Consider the following 11,785-nt stretch of genomic DNA (forward strand, 5'->3'; position numbering starts at 1 on the left):
ATAGCGGGCCCACCTCGGAACAAGCAAGGTGGTGGGCTCAAATTACGCCCTTTAAGCTTATGGGGTCACCTATAAAGGTTCTACGGACATTCTATAGCTTTTCAAGGAGTTTAGAGAAAGTTTGCATAATTTCAGGAAAGCATATCAAAATGGTTCAATTCTACTGAAGGAAAAACTGAGATTTTCTCTTGCGGATTCCGATGGCCAAGAAGGTCTTTTGAGGCCCGAATCCGATCCTAAAACACTTAGACATGCCAAAAGAAGGATCGGGGTAGCTTTACATACCTTTTGAGCTTTTTAAGCCTATCCAAGCTCACTCTCCGTTTCGTCGAAAATCTGCAAATGGTCACATTTACCAATTGTAGGTTATAGATGCTACAAGTTCAATTCAACTCTTATTTGTCTACCGAAATTTCGGCAGCACTTCCCCTATACATATAGCACCCCCGAGAATTCAACTCGGCCAAATCAATCAACAACAACCCAAACAACAACATCAACATCAACAAAGAACATTAAAAACACAATTATCCTTCAACTAGTCATTTTTCTCACAAGTTGACATAACCTTCATTCTAACCCAAACTTTCAAACTAACATCATTGATTTCACATCCATTATCACTCAAGATCATCACAATATAGATTTAGAGACATTTCATATCATTTTCCTTAAGTTATACACTCGATATACATAATATACAACTTTCCGCCATAGTCATAATTTATCCAAAACTCCTAATCTTTGGCATACGTATTCATAACATGTTTCCTTCTTCCAAGTTCATCAATACTTGTCATAATTAGCAACCTAATAACTTCATTTTCATAATGTCATAAAATCGTACTAAAACAACATAAGCTTCCATATTTCATTTCGATACAAACTTTTATCATTCTAACTTCATTTACATTACAAGAATCTCAATAACACAACTAACATACTAAACAAACTTAATCCATTCCATTCCAACTTCTACATAGTACACGGCCATATGCCCTTCTATCAACATCAACTAAATTCATGCAACTTTCAATTCCTATATGCATTTCACACAACCACAACTAAGATATAACATGAATTCTATACATTGTGGCTATACAACATATACATACTCACGGCCATATAGCTATAACACACACCCACTTTGCAAACTTCCATTTCTTCACACAATCAACTCATTTCTACATACTACAACACAAACAAGACTTCATAACACAATAATAAGGGATAAATTCTTACCTTTTTACTCAATCTTCTTCACTTGAATATAAGGTCAACTTGAAGGAACAAGACCTCTTTCTTCCAAACCAACTACACCAAGTTGAGAAGGGACCTAGAATTAGTAGGATTCCAACAAGAAAATAATTTTGGAGGCAAGATTTGGAGGGGGTAATTTTTCTATGCCAAACCCGAAATGGTCTCTAGTGTTGCTCTTGTTCTTGTTTTTCTTTCCTTGTCTTATTTTTCTCTTGAACCTTCTTAAGAGTTAAAGACTAATATTCACTAATTAGCACATGGGAAATATCTTAAAGGCATGGGTTTGGGCCATATCAAGAAATGGGCCTCATTGTGCTTCTTATTTTTGCAAGCCCAAATGGCTACAAATTTTATTTTTGCAATTCCCGAAACCAATTTCCGAAATTCCACGTTTTGCCCTTAGCCTTATCCCACACTTCCACGATAATATTCTTTCATACATAACTCTTATGTTCAACAAACTATCAAATTTAACCTTATATCTCAAGAATCCAATATTTATCGAATTTTTCCAAACGTGTGAAAACACGGGATATAACATCCTCCCCCCCTTTAGAACATTCGTCCTCGAATGTAAAATTAATCTTATAGGGTTGGAAAATAACTTGGGGGAGTTTCTAATTATAGACAACACATATGACATACGATTGGTATTAAAATGAAATTAAGCAGGGATTCAAGGTTACCTGTGGGCATAGGGAACAGATGAGGGTCTTTCTTCTTCATTTCCTCTTCGGCCTCCCATGTCATTTCCTCCCTATTCTCGTTCCGCCACAGTACCTTAACAGAGGCTACATCCTTATTACGGAGCCTCCGTACCTGACGATCCAAAATAGATACAGGCTGCTCCTCGTACGATAGTTGCTCCGTCACTTGAATATCATCTGCAGGGAATATTCTAGATGGGTCACCGATGCACTTACGAAGCATAGAGACGTGAAATACCGGATGTACCGCTTCCAAGTCAGATGGCAAATCTAACTCATAGGCGACATTTCCAATTTTCCGCACGATCAGATAAGGCCCAATATAACGCGGACTAAGCTTACCCTTTCTGCCGAACCGCATTACGCCTTTCATAGGCGATACCTTCAGAAATACCCAATCACCAACCTGGAATTCCAAAGGACGACGCCGTTTGTCAGCGTATGATTTTTGTCGACTCTGGGCTGCCAATAGTCGTTCCCGAATAAGTTTCACCTTATCAACGGCCTGCTGGATCATATCTGGGCTGATTAATTCTGTCTCGCCAATATCAAACCAGCCGATAGGTGACCTGCATTTCCTACCATATAAAGCCTCGTACGGAGCCATCTGGATGCTGGAATGGTAGCTGTTATTATAAGAAAATTCAATCAATGGCAAGTGATCCTCCCAGCTACCTCTGAAATCAATAACGCAGGCCCGCAACATATCTTTAAGCGTCTGGATAGTGCGCTCGGCCTGTCCGTCACTCTGAGGATGGAAAGCTGTGCTCAGGCTCAGCTGAGTCCCTAATCCTTCCTGAAAAGATCTCCAGAAGTTCGCTGTGAACTGAGCACCTCTGTCAGTGATAATAGATATAGGAACTCCATGAAGCTTCACTATTTCTTTAATATAAAGCCTGGCATAATCCTCGGCGGAATAAGTAGTTCTGACGGGGAGAAAATGGGCTGATTTTGTCAGCCTATCAACAATAACCCAGATGGAATCATACTTTCGTGGAGTGCGAGGCAACCCTGTAATGAAGTCCATATTAATGATCTCCCACTTCCACGTCGGAATTTCCATTTCCTGCAACAGTCCACCCGGTTTCTGATGTTCAATTTTGACCTGTTGACAATTGGGACACTGGGCGACGAACTCTGCGATATCCCGTTTCATGCCATCCCACCAGTATAAGCATCGGAGATCATGGTACATCTTTGTAGACCCAGGATGGACCGAATAGCGAGCATAATGTGCCTCGCTCATAACCTGCTGCCGAAGACCTGCAATATCAGGTACACACAACCTGCCCCTGAATAATAAAGTCCCGTCCGGAGTGAACTCGAACGGAGTCTTCCCCTTATCATAGGCCGTGTCTCTGTATCGTGCCAAAACAGGATCTTCATATTGATGCCGCTTGATATTTTCCTTAATAGATGACTCAGAAACCCCTCGGACAGAAATCCGTGTACCTCCAGAATCGGCCAGACGAACCCCAAGATTAGCCAACTGATGAATGTCACGTACTATCTCTCTCCTGTCTGGCTGTAAATCTACCAGGCTGCCCATAGATTTCCGGCTAAGCGCATCTGCAACAACATTAGCCTTGCCCGGATGATACAGAATATCCACATCATAGTCTTTCAGGAGCTCCAGCCACCTCCGCTGCCGCAAATTAAGCTCTTTCTGTCTGAAAATATACTGGAGACTCTTATGATCTGTATAGATATCAACATGAACGCCATATAAATAATGTCTCCATATCTTCAGGGCATGGATCACCGCTGCAAGCTCCAGATCGTGAGTAGGATAATTCTTTTCATGCTTTTTCAATTGCCGAGAAGCATACGCTATAACTCTGCCGTGCTGCATCAATACACAGCCCAATCCCACACCAGAAGCGTCACAATAAATAACATATCCATCGGGTCCCTCTGGAAGAGTCAGAACTGGGGCTGTAGTCAGCTTCTCTTTCAGCAACTGGAAGCTTCGTTCACAAGCATCAGTCCACTGGAACTTGGCTCCCTTCTGAGTTAGCCTTGTCAAAGGCGCTGAAATCGAAGCAAACTTTTCCACAAATCTTCTGTAATAGCCAGCTAACCCCAGGAAACTACGTACCTCTGTGGGCGTCGTGGGTCTGGGCCAATTTTTCACGGCCTCAATCTTCTGTGTATCCACCCGGACACCATCAGCTGCAATAATATGCCCCAGAAATGCCACTGAAGCCAGCCAGAATTCACATTTAGAAAATTTTGCATATAATTCCTGATGCCGAAGTACCCCCAATACCGCTCTCAGATGATCTGCGTGCTCTGCCTCGGACCGAGAATAAACCAGGATATCATCGATAAATACAATTACGAACATGTCTAAGAATGGCCTGAATACCCGGTTCATTAAATCCATGAATACCGCAGGAGCATTAGTCAGCCCAAAAGACATAACTCTGAATTCATAATGCCCATATCTGGTCCGGAATGCTGTCTTAGGAATATCGGCCTCCCGTACCCGTACCTGATGATAGCCAGACCGAAGATCTATCTTCGAAAAATACTTGGCGCCCTGCAACTGATCAAACAAATTTTCAATTCTGGGGAGGGGGTATTTATTCTTAATGGTTACCTTATTCAGCTGTCGATAATCAATACACATACGCAACGACCCGTCTTTCTTACGCACAAATAATACCGGGGCTCCCCAAGGCGAAGTACTGGGTCTAATAAAGCCTTTTTCTAACAGATCCTTCAACTGCTCTTTCAGTTCTTTCAATTCTGCCGGTGCCATTCTGTACGGGGGAATAGATATCGGCTGAGTATCTGGAAGCAAATCAATAGTAAAATCTATCTCCCGCTCTGGAGGAAGGCCTGGAAGCTCTTCTGGGAACACATCTGGAAATTCATTAACCACGGGAACTGACTGAAGAGTCGGCGTTTCTGCTGTCAAGTCTTGTACCCTAACCAGATGATAAAAATAACCCTTTCTGATCATTTTCTTTGCCTTAAGGTATGAAATAAACTTACCTTTCGGCGATGCTGTATTACCGGCCCATTCTATAACTGGCTCCCCAGGAAACTGGAAACGAACTACCTTATTTTGGCAGTCAACATTAGCATAACAGGAGGCTAGCCAGTCCATTCCCATAATAACATCGAACTCGACCATACCTAACTCCACCAGATCTGCCTTAGTGTCACGGCCACATACAATTACGGAACAGTTTTTATATACCTGTTTTGCTACAATAAAGTCCCCAATCGGTGTGGCTACCTCAAACGGCTCTATAGGTTCAGATATTATACCAATTTTACAAGCAACCAGAGGCGAAATATATGACAAAGTCGAACCTGGATCAATCAATGCATACACAGACCGAGAGAAAACCAATAATGTACCCGTAACGACATTAGGCGATGCCTCCTGATCCTGGCGGCTGGACAGAGCATAGATGCGGTTCGAAGGACCGCTAGTACTAGAAGCTCCACCACGGCCTCTGCCGCGACCCGCTGGTGCTGAAGTACCTGGCCCCGTAGGGCGCATAGCCACTGATGAAGATGAAGACCTGGCGGCTGATCCGGTAGGCTGCGCTGCACCACCCGAACTACCCTTATACGGGCAATCTCTCACAGAATGGCCCTGACGGCCACAAGAAAAACATGCACCGGTGGCTCTGTAGCACTCCCCAGGATGGTATCTGCCACAATAAGAACACTGAGGCCTAGGTGGCCTCGTCTGACCAGAACACCTGTCTGTCCGCGAACCTGAAGCCCTGGAGCTCTGACCTGCTCCTGAATAACCTGGGCTATCAAATCTGCGACCTGTAGGCTGTGGAGGTGCGCTCTGAGCCGGCTGGGATAGATGTCTGCTAGGCTGCTGCGGCTGCTGAGGCTGCCTGCCCCGAGAATCTCCAGAATACCCAGATGATCTGGCCCTCTTGGGCTGTCTCCAATCCTGGCTCCTATCAGGCTGACGCTCCCTATGCCGGTCCTCCATGCCCTGGGCGTGGGCCTGAATCCGGGCAATATCCATGCCGGGCTGAGCAGCCAATACTAAACAGCTGTCGACAAAATAACGGTCCAGCCCCATAATATACCTGTGCATCCTGTCAGCCATAGTAGCTACCACAGCAGGTGCGTATCGGGCCAATGAGTCGAACTCCATACTGTACTCTCGAACACTGCGACCCCTCTGTCTCAGCAATAAGAATCTGTCAGCCTTGGCTCGCCGTAGCTCCGGAGGCAGAAAGTGGCTAAGAAAAGCCTCAGAAAAATCATCCCAAACTGCTGGGGGAGCGTCGTCGCCTCTGGATAACTCCCATGACTCGTACCAATTTGTCGCTATATCATACAACCGGTAAGAAGCCAATGTGACTGACTCTGTCGCGGAAGCATTAATAAACTGTAAGGTGCGCCGCATCTTCCTGATGAACTCCTCGGGATCCTCCTCGGGCTTTGTCCCGAAGAACTCTGGAGGGCCACAAGTCAAGAACTCACGGGCTCTCGAACTGTCACGCCTGTAAGCCCGGTCACCTCCCAGTCCGTGCCCCTGAACCTGTCCTGCCACAAGTCTAGTCAATAGCTGGACTGCCTCTCTCATACTCTGATCCTCAGTCCCTGGCCGTGGAGCTGGAGGCTCAGGTACTGGAATATCGGGAGCTGGCGGTGGAGCCGCCCCTCGACCTGCAGCTGCTGCTGCTCCAATCTCCTCTACATGTGGCGGTGTGGAAGAGCCCTCTGCCGGGGGCAAAACATCAGGAGCAATATGAGCATGGGCCCTGGTAACCCTCTGGGCCCGACTAGTCTCTCCCGTAGCCGTTGCCTTGGCCTTTTGGGCCGCTGTCGCCTTTTTTGGAGGCATAACTGCAAATGTAACAATTTGTTAGGGAGGAATCATCCTGATAACACAGTTCTATCGCACGATCTAAGACAGAAAGAAGGGTAGTATCCTAAATGCCCTGTAGCCTCTCGTCTATAGGTGTGGTGCACAACACTCCGATAAACAAGACTCTACTAGACACGGTCTGTAGACATTCCGAGGACGAACCGCTCTGATACCACTTTTGTCATGACCCAACCCCGTAGGCCGTGACTAGTGCCCGATCTGGGCACTGAAACGCATTCTAGTATATGGCAGAAGCCAACAAGGCTTTATTCTAAATTTAGATAATTTCCAGAAAAATTTCGGCAGAGTTTCCTTTGTTTTACGGACTATCCCAAATACCCTGCACGCAGAAAATACCAACAAAGGCCTCACAGGGCCAACAAAGCAACATCTAAATATATACGGACCGGCCGCCGCGACGAAGGGGATCGCCCAAACACAACACATACACATATGTGTACAGAAAGATCCCAACCCACAAACATGTCTACAGACCTCTAAATGGACCAACAGAATCATATGGCGGGACAGGGCCCCGCCGTACCCATGAACGAGAATATACACATATAGAAGTGACAGACTGTACCAAAAGATGGCTCTGAATAAAAGAGCGCTCCAAATGGCGGAAAAGATATCCTAGACAGACGGATCGGCAAACCTGTCGTCAGTACCTGCGCGGCATGAAAACGCAGCCCCCGAGGAAAGGGGGTCAGTACGAACTATGTACTGAATATGTAAAGCCTGAGTTGCAGAAACAAAATCATAACTGGTATAGAATGTACAGAAAGTAAACAGAAAATACAAGGTATCAAATATATATTTTCAAAACATGCGGAGTGTGTACAGAAACATATGTCATATCAAATCCGGCCCCTGCCAAGGGACTCGGCAGACAGAACGTGGTCACCCTCCCGACGCTGGTGCCACAACACAGAAGAATCAGAATAGGGGCATAACCCCATAACATAATATGTCATATCAGATGGCCATAGTAAATCATATCAGAACAAACGTACATGGCACAACATACTCCACAAACCCATGTACGCGTATACCTGCCCCCTCACATCGAGGCACGGCGAACAATGCAGGGGATTACGCTTGACAACATATCCTGGCCCGGGCTCAGTGTGGGAATCATTGGGGCATCCACGAATAGAGTAGTGAGAAACTAAATGCAGTTAAAATATCATAAATATTTTCAGAGACTCGATGAGGCATATTAATGACAAACACATCCAATGAAGTCGGACGGGATCATAATAAAAGCATTTCGGACATCATAATAAATTACAGAAGCATAACCTTCCTGAAGTCGTTCCGAGTGTCAAAATAATTTATCAGACTTAATAGAATATTTAAAACCATATTCGTTAGGTAATAAAAAGGGTAGTCGAAACGTTTCTTTCAAAAATCGTTCGAAAAGGAGACTTTAGTACATTAAGGGCAAAACCGGGAATAGCGGGCCCACCTCGGAACAAGCAAGGTGGTGGGCTCAAATTACGCCCTTTAAGCTTATGGGGTCACCTATAAAGGTTCTACGGACATTCTATAGCTTTTCAAGGAGTTTAGAGAAAGTTTGCATAATTTCAGGAAAGCATATCAAAATGGTTCAATTCTACTGAAGGAAAAACTGAGATTTTCTCTTGCGGATTCCGATGGCCAAGAAGGTCTTTTGAGGCCCGAATCCGATCCTAAAACACTTAGACATGCCAAAAGAAGGATCGGGGTAGCTTTACATACCTTTTGAGCTTTTTAAGCCTATCCAAGCTCACTCTCCGTTTCGTCGAAAATCTGCAAATGGTCACATTTACCAATTGTAGGTTATAGATGCTACAAGTTCAATTCAACTCTTATTTGTCTACCGAAATTTCGGCAGCACTTCCCCTATACATATAGCACCCCCGAGAATTCAACTCGGCCAAATCAATCAACAACAACCCAAACAACAACATCAACATCAACAAAGAACATTAAAAACACAATTATCCTTCAACTAGTCATTTTTCTCACAAGTTGACATAACCTTCATTCTAACCCAAACTTTCAAACTAACATCATTGATTTCACATCCATTATCACTCAAGATCATCACAATATAGATTTAGAGACATTTCATATCATTTTCCTTAAGTTATACACTCGATATACATAATATACAACTTTCCGCCATAGTCATAATTTATCCAAAACTCCTAATCTTTGGCATACGTATTCATAACATGTTTCCTTCTTCCAAGTTCATCAATACTTGTCATAATTAGCAACCTAATAACTTCATTTTCATAATGTCATAAAATCGTACTAAAACAACATAAGCTTCCATATTTCATTTCGATACAAACTTTTATCATTCTAACTTCATTTACATTACAAGAATCTCAATAACACAACTAACATACTAAACAAACTTAATCCATTCCATTCCAACTTCTACATAGTACACGGCCATATGCCCTTCTATCAACATCAACTAAATTCATGCAACTTTCAATTCCTATATGCATTTCACACAACCACAACTAAGATATAACATGAATTCTATACATTGTGGCTATACAACATATACATACTCACGGCCATATAGCTATAACACACACCCACTTTGCAAACTTCCATTTCTTCACACAATCAACTCATTTCTACATACTACAACACAAACAAGACTTCATAACACAATAATAAGGGATAAATTCTTACCTTTTTACTCAATCTTCTTCACTTGAATATAAGGTCAACTTGAAGGAACAAGACCTCTTTCTTCCAAACCAACTACACCAAGTTGAGAAGGGACCTAGAATTAGTAGGATTCCAACAAGAAAATAATTTTGGAGGCAAGATTTGGAGGGGGTAATTTTTCTATGCCAAACCCGAAATGGTCTCTAGTGTTGCTCTTGTTCTTGTTTTTCTTTCCTTGTCTTATTTTTCTCTTGAACCTTCTTAAGAGTTAAAGACTAATATTCACTAATTAGCACATGGGAAATATCTTAAAGGCATGGGTTTGGGCCATATCAAGAAATGGGCCTCATTGTGCTTCTTATTTTTGCAAGCCCAAATGGCTACAAATTTTATTTTTGCAATTCCCGAAACCAATTTCCGAAATTCCACGTTTTGCCCTTAGCCTTATCCCACACTTCCACGATAATATTCTTTCATACATAACTCTTATGTTCAACAAACTATCAAATTTAACCTTATATCTCAAGAATCCAATATTTATCGAATTTTTCCAAACGTGTGAAAACACGGGATATAACAATAAAGTCCCCAATCGGTGTGGCTACCTCAAACGGCTCTATAGGTTCAGATGTTATACCAATTTTACAAGCAACCAGAGGCGAAATATATGACAAAGTCGAACCTGGATCAATCAATGCATACACAGATCGAGAGAAAACCAATAATGTACCTGTAACGACATTAGGCGATGCCTCCTGATCCTGGCGGCTGGACAGAGCATAAATGCGGTTCGAAGGACCGCTAGTACTAGAAGCTCCACCACGGCCTCTGCCGCGACCCGCTGGTGCTGAAGTACCTGGCCCCGTAGGGTGCATAGCCACTGATGAAGATGAAGACCCGGCGGCTGATCCGATAGGTTGCGCTGCACCACCCGAACTACTCTTATACGGGCAATCTCTCATAGAATGGCCCTGACGGCCACAAGAAAAACATGCACCGGTGGCTCTGTAGCACTCCCCAGGATGGTATCTGCCACAATAAGAACACTGAGGCCTAGGTGGCCTCGTCTGACCAGAACCCCTGTCTGTCCGCGAACCTGAAGCCCTGGAGCTCTGACCTGCTCCTGAATAACCTGGGCTATCAAATCTGCGACCTGTAGGCTGTGGAGGTGCGCTCTGTGCCGGCTGGGATAGATCTCTGCTAGGCCGCTGCGGCTGCTGAGGCTGCCTGTCCCGAGAATCTCCAGAATACCCAGATGATCTGGCCCTCTTGGGCTGTCTCCGATCCTGGCTCCTATCAGGATGACGCTCCCTATGACGGTCCTCCATGCCCTGGGCGTGGGCCTGAATCCGGGCAATATCCATGCCGGGCTGAGCAGCCAATACCAAACAACTATCGACAAAATAACGGTCCAGCCCCATAATGTACCTGTGCATCCTGTCAGCCATAGTAGCTACCACAGCAGGTGCGTATCGGGCCAATGAGTCGAACTCCATACTATACTCTCGAACACTGCGACCCCTCTGCCTCAGCAATAAGAATCTGTCAGCCTTGGCCCGCCGTAACTCCGGAGGCAGAAAGTGGCTAAGAAAAGCCTGAGAAAAATCATCCCAAACTGCTGGGGGAGCGCCGTCGCCTCTGGATAACTCCCATGACTCGTACCAATTTGCCGCTATATCATACAACCGGTAAGAAGCCAATGTGACTGACTCTGTCGCGGAAGCATTAATAAACTGTAAGGTGCGCCGCATCTTCCTGATGAACTCCTCGGGATCCTCCTCGGGCTTTGTCCTGAAGAACTCTGGAGGGCCACAAGTCAAGAACTCACGGGCTCTCGAACTGTCACGCCTGTAAGCCCGGTCACCTCCCAGTCCGTGCCCCTGAACCTGTCCTGCCACAAGTCTAGTCAATAGCTGGACTGCCTCTCTCATAGTCTGATCCTCAGTCCCTGGCCGTGGAGCTGGAGGCTCAGGTACTGGAATCTCGGGAGCTGGCGGTAGAGCCGCCCCTCGACCTGCAGCCGCTGCTGCTCCAATATCCTCTACGTGTGGCGGGGTGGAAGAGCCCTCTGCCGGGGGCAAAATATCAGGAGCAATATGAGCATGGGCCCTGGTAACCCTCTGGGTCCGACTAGTCTCTCCCACAGCTGCTGTCTTGGCCTTTTGGGCCGCTGTCGCCTTTTTTGGAGGCATAACTGCAAATGTAACAATTCGTTAGGGAGGAATCATCCTGATAACACAGCTCTATCGCACGATCTAAGACAGAAAGAAGGGTAGTATCC

Source organism: Lycium barbarum, chromosome 12 (genome assembly GCF_019175385.1).
Source record: "Lycium barbarum isolate Lr01 chromosome 12, ASM1917538v2, whole genome shotgun sequence".
NCBI lineage: Eukaryota > Viridiplantae > Streptophyta > Magnoliopsida > Solanales > Solanaceae > Lycium > Lycium barbarum.